The sequence below is a fragment of the Entamoeba invadens genome, assembly GCF_000330505.1.
Source record: "Entamoeba invadens IP1 unplaced genomic scaffold scaff_1105074724775, whole genome shotgun sequence".
NCBI classification, from domain to species: Eukaryota; Evosea; order Mastigamoebida; family Endamoebidae; genus Entamoeba; species Entamoeba invadens.
The window spans coordinates 250,003-256,950 of record NW_004443536.1 but is presented as its reverse complement, the minus strand read 5'-3'; positions in this window follow the sequence as shown (position 1 = coordinate 256,950).

Sequence of the window (6,948 nt, the reverse complement as noted above, 5' to 3'; positions counted from 1 at the left end):
TAATTGTCATAACTCAAATATTTAATGGTTTGAGAAAAATCTGTTATATTAAAAATATTGCAATTTTCATCTTGTTTGTTATGAATGTTATCAATTTTTAATTTTGTGTTGGTATATTTGGAAACAAAATTGTCATACATAAGACTGTTTGGTGTAAAATATATACGAGAAGCTATAAGCAGAGTGTTTGGAAGTCGGAGTGTTTGAATGTTTGGGAAAAACTTGGAAATAATTAAAAAGGTGTTGTCTGTAGTACACTCAAAAGACCACGGATTTGTTTTCATTGCTTTACAACTGTTTTTGGTGTTTTTTGAAACAAAAAAGAAGTTTTTAATATCAGAAATTCGAAAGTATAAAACTACGTTCATTAAATACACCATTTCAAGTCTTGTCATTTTATATTTTGAGTTTCTTTTTAATGTTATTTTTTAAATTTTTTAGTTTAATAAATTATGACAATTTTTTGAATTACAAAAAAACATATTAACTCGTCTAAACCCAATACTGCTCTTTTTAACACTTTTTTAAAAATTTGTCCCAAAACTGTTTAAATAATTTTGAATTAATATTAGGTGATTTTCCCAAAAAAATAAATAAAAACAAATAATAATATACAATTATCATTATGGAACTATTTATTTTTTATACCAAAAAATCGTTTTGTGAATTTATTTTAAAAAAACTTAAAAGCTAAACAGAACAAAAATAAGGTTGACGGAAAAAAGTAAAATTTATTTTACCTATTCCGGTATAAAGTATAAAATTTTACCTTTTTACCAAAAAATACTAAAAAATAAAAATAAAAAGATTGTAAAAATGATTTAAAAAAATACAAAAATTTAATAATAATAAAAAACCAAAAAAAAAATAAATCGGCATTATTAATTAATTCATACTAAAAAACAAACACGATTAAAACAATGGATAAACGTTTTTAAATGTGTTTACAGTTGACCAAATAATTATCAGAGACCAAATAATTGTAAGAAGGATGTATTTCCCGTAAATTACCTTGGAAACGACTATTGAAAAAAGTAAAAAAAAAGTTAACCAAATAATGGTAAGAAACCCATTTCTATTTTTAAAAATAGTTCTTGATTAATATTTTAAAACTATTTATTTTACTTCTTACAATTATTTGGTCTACTGTAAACATGGAATTGTTATTTTTTTAAAAATTGTATTTCAAATAATGAATTTCAAATATTATAAATATATTAACAAGTTATCTTGAATATTTAAGTAGATCGAACTTAAATACAAATATGTGTGAAATCGAAAAAGAACCCAAATTAATGGATTATTTTTCAGTGAATACTACAGACAAAGATGAGTGCATTTGTAATAATTGTAATTTTGTTTACAAACCAGTAATGAATAAATGGAAAAAGAAAGACAAATATCCTCTTATTCAGCATCTTAAACATCAACACGAAGACATTAATAATTTAATTTACAATAAAAAAATATAAACATTTTAAAAAAACAGAAGGCACAAAATTTGACAAAGTAACAAAAGAAAATTTCAATAAATTTTTAATAAAAATGATATCAGGAAAAATGTTGCCGTTTTCAATTGTAAAAAATGAATTATTTCAAATATTTTGCAAGACGATTTCAGATGGAAAGTACATTCCGCCTGGAGTCGAAAAATTGAAAAAAAGAAACGAAACAAATACAAAAAGAGATAAAAAATTATTAATGAAAATGTTAAAAATTGAAAGATTGTCATGTATTTCTTTCACTTCCGATGGAAGAACCTTTAACTGTCGTAACAAAGGAGAGAAAATTGCTTTCGCGTGTCATTTATAAACAAAGTGATGATGTGTGCGTTATGCTACTTTCTTGCCCAACACTTGAAAGGCCAATAACTTCAAAATCACATTATGAAACGTTTCGTAAAATGTTATATGAATATGATATTACATTAAATGAAAAAGATGGTGAAGTTATAATAGTAACAGACGAAGGAGCTAATATGATATGTGTTTTTGGAGATAGTTTATCCGAGTTTGCTCCAAATAAACAACATGAATTTCTTCCAATAATAAATTGACTGAATTGCAATGCGCACAATTATCAGACCTGTATGAGAAATACAATAGAAACTGTCATTGAAATAGAAGATCAATTATTTTTATGTGATCGTATCGTTGCAAGGTTTAACAATAAAAGAAGACTTTGAAATATTACAATACGAATGTCTCCAAAAAGAATAAAAACGTCGTATTCTTCACGGTATCACTAATTCGACATCAACCACAAAAGAAAGTGAATATGATATTGATGAAGATTATAGTAATTTGTTTGTTAGAAGAGTAGAAACAAGATTTAATACTGCTTGTTTAATGATAGAAAGTGTTCTGCAGAAAAGACTCGGATTAGAGGAACTGTTCAAGAAAACAGACATGTTGATAAATTAAAAATACCAGATTTTGATTTACTTGAAAGCATTGTTGATGTATTAGAATTAATAAAAAATGAAACAACACTTCTTGGTGGTGAAAATTATTGCAAGTCTTCTTTTGTAATTCCTTCGGCTTTTTGTATATGTGAAAAACTTCGAGATAAAATGGATAAAGTTTGTATAAAAGTCGCTGTGGAAAAGAGAATTGCTAAATGTAATGAAAAATATATAGAAATAACCATTTTTGGAATAAAAACGGCATATTGTGTTTATTTAAAAGAATTAATATTTAATTTTGAAATTGACACCGAGAGACTTTCTATTGAAATGAAGTTCTATTTGGCGCTCTACTATTTCATGGAAAAACATCTACAAAAAGTAATAAACAAAGAGCAATGGATTATTTCAACTTTGTTAGATCCCCTTTATTCAACCAACACTTTCACTGGAGAGTTATTTGAAAAGAGCAAAACGATATTATATATATATATATAAATACATATTTAATATTAATTAATATATAAATACCAATGAAAACACAACAACCCAAATCTTTGTTTCTGTTCATCACACAACTGGTTTATTTCGACAACCTCAATATTCCGAGTTAGATTTATTTTTTAATAATTCAACTCTTTATTATTCAAGAGCTGTTACTGAACTTGGTAAGTGGTGGGTAGTTTATGGAAAACAAATGTATCCGAAACTTTACGATGTGGCAATGAGATACATTTGTATTCCGGCAACAGAAATAACACGTGAAAGAGTGTTTTCGGAAATTAAGAGAATATTTACTGATGATCGAGTTAACCTATCGATTGATTCTTTTGAGTTGTGTTCATTTTTAAGGAAAAAATGTTCAAATAATCAAAACTGTAACCATTTTCGAATCACAATAATAAACAATATAAACTTATTTGTTTTTGTGTTTTTATGTTTTAAATAAAATGTTATTTAAAATATAAAACATTTATGTTTAAGACATATGACTGGACGAGACCCATCTACTGGATACATGTATCTATTTTTTCTATCCACTGGACAAACCAGTTTCCATGGATGGCAAAAATAAAAATTATATAAATAGATTATTTGTTTTTTTTGTAAACAAAATTTTATTTTGCCGAATTATTTTTTCAATGTTTGTAAAATCAAAAAAATATTCAGATGTATTACAAACATTAAAATAATAGAAATTATAAATCAAAAAATCTCAAAGTACATCATAGTATAAAAAACATTGTACATATTTAAAATGGTAATTATATTAAATCAAGACATAATTACAAAAATTATAAAAAAATATCAAACTTATCAAATATCATAATCGTGATTTCCACAACATTGTATTTGTATCAAAAACCCAATTAATAAACTTTCAAACAAAAACACAACTAAATTAGTTGTTTATGTTTGTTTTTGTTGTATATCAAGTCGTCTATGATATCAATATTAACAAACGTCTGTTATTTCAGTGTTTTCCTTGGCATTCTGATGTGTACAAATAAATTCAACATCAATACAAATGTAAACGACAATTCACATTTGTTAATAACATTAATAATACTGTAATTATACTCATATTTAGAAATATACTTAACAATAAACATAAATAACAGCCAAGTGACAAATGAAATATCAAATAAATTCTTTTAAACAATCCCAATTTATTACTAAAACATACACAATAGAAAGTATATTAACAATACATGATTAATTTATATAATTTAATTTCTGAATCATTTAAATTGTTGCTGGTTTAAAAAGTCAAAACAACATAAAATGTAGATAAACAACCATATATAACAACACTATCATCCAATTTAAAGAATAAAATTATGATACATTTATACTTGAAATGTGTTTATATGTATAACTAAACTAAGAATATTTTAATTATTGATTCATGATTAAATGATATAACACTTATTTAAAAAAACAATTTATTGGTTGTTATCATGTATTTTCATATACCAATTAAATAAAAATACTTATTACAGTATTGTATTAAACAGAGAGATCATCATGTATAACTTAATTATTATAAATAACAATAAAGTATATTACATATTTAACATACACAGAAAAGATGATAATCCGCTTTTTACAACATATTGTTTTTAAAGTTATAACTAAAATAATATAATAAAATATAATGCAAATTATCATTTTGTATTGAAAAAGTTTTCATATTGTATATATAAGCTTTAGTGGTAAACAGTACCAATCATTTTATTATTTAATATCATTTTATATATAAAATCAAAAAGAAACTATAAACAAGTAGAAAGCGTTTCAAACATACTTAACTACTATTATTTTGCAGTGTTTTCTCTTTTTTATTATTTAATATACAGTTAAAATTTATACGAAATGTATTATTTTTTGATTTGAGCACAACCAAAATTAAAAGTTTCATTTCTATTTAATTATTTTAAAATATACATTATATATATGCTTTATTAGAAACATTAATTAACATTTAACAGACTGTATTTTCAATTATAAATAAAATATATACAATAATGTCAATACAAATGTAATTGTTGAATTCGATTTCAACTTGTAAAGTAGTTGTCTATTAATTAAAAGTGTTGATTTCCCTTAGACTATTGATTGTAATATATTATGTGTTTGTATATATTAGCCACACGTCGGAACTTAAAAATATTTTAAATTGTGTTATTCTCTTGATATTGATGTTATTTTTTGAATTTTTAGTGTAATGTTTCATGTTTACACATTTAACAATTACCACTTTTTAATTTAGGCTGTTTTTCAAATGAAAGTGTAACAAATAACAGTAAACCCCAATACACCAACTGTTGTTATTAAATTAATAATAATATTTAATATGTGCCTCCATCTTAATTGATTGTGATATTTGTGGTATTATAGAAATACATATATTTACTGTTGTGTTTTGTATTTTGAAAAACAATAAAACAATTGTTAAAAAAATAATTGTATTTGATGTCTCACTTAAATGTAATTCTCAACAAAATATGTTGAACGATAATTGAAAACCTCCAAATAGTTACACAATAAAATTGATAACAATTGTTTAAATTAAAATTTTTTTGTTTCAACAATATGTCAAATAATTTACACAATAGTTACAATGAATAATAGAGAATAACAATGTCATTAACAGTCATAATTTAACTGAAAATTACATTTATATATACGGTATTGTATATCTATTATTAATTGATTTAAACATTTAATCATGTTGATAACTTTGTTTTACAAATAATTAAAACCGCTATTTTTTAAGGGTTAATAATGGTAAAATTTAAGTTATTTGTGTGACATTTTTTAAAGCAGAAAAAATAATTCATTGTGATTGATTTTATTGTGCGACTTAATTATGTGGTCGCATTTTTCCTTCCGAGACTTTTTGTTCATAATTACATATAATCAAAATAATGTAAATTCGTTATTTATCTAACTTTTTATTATTTTTATAATACAACAAACAAGATTAATCACGTGTTTTATAAACACAACAACATTAATAAAATAATTAAGTGGAGCCACTTATTGAATATTATTTTTTAATAATTTAAATTTAGCTGATTGAAAGAGTTTCACTGTCAAGAACTAAACTTTCATTTCGAAAAGTCCAAATATAATATAACCCAACTTATGAATTTGAACACAATACCTTAAACAAAAACCATTAAACATTAAACCATGTTTAAGAGTATATATTTGTTTACAACAATTTTTATTATCAACTTATTGCTCTAAAACATTTTAACATGAGATATAAAAAATAAATTTGCTCTGTGTCAAATGGTTAAAAAACTTCAATATAAATTCTTATGAACAAAATAATTGTTTAATGATACAAACAATCAAAATTAATCAATTTTTTCTAAAATTTTTAATAACACACAAAATCAAACTGTAACAACACCAATACAGTTTAAATAACAATAAAAAGGTGTAGTAAACGTGATACTTGATTTTGAACAAAAAAATCAATAGTATGCTTTAATTTTAGTTGTTTGAATAACATATAAGTGTAAACTATTGAATAAAAAAAATAAAACATAAAATTATAAACCCACAAAAATAATTAACCACGTTATTGTTTCTACATTGTAACTTATACTTGTGTAAATTTGTACCCCAAACAACAAATGATAAGATATTTAAATTAAATAATTATTTAAAACCATTGTATTGTAACAAGTTTATATTGTGTAAATTTTACAACTAAAAAACATGGTTAATTTAAATAATCTATAAAAATAATACTACATTTTTCAAAATAAACCGAATTTGGGTAATTCAACATTTCCTTTATGTGTACTTTATATTTTGATAAATATTTTTTATATATGAGCAAATCAAGTTTTTTGGTGTTTTTAAAAAGGTTAAAAAAATAATTTTATATTTAGAAATAAATGTGTTCTATTTCCGCTATCCAGCGATTTTTTGCCATCCAGTCATACGTCTTTAGTTTGTTTCAAATTTAAAACTTGTTACCAAACAATATTTTTTGCTTTACAAATACAGTATGGAGAGAAAGT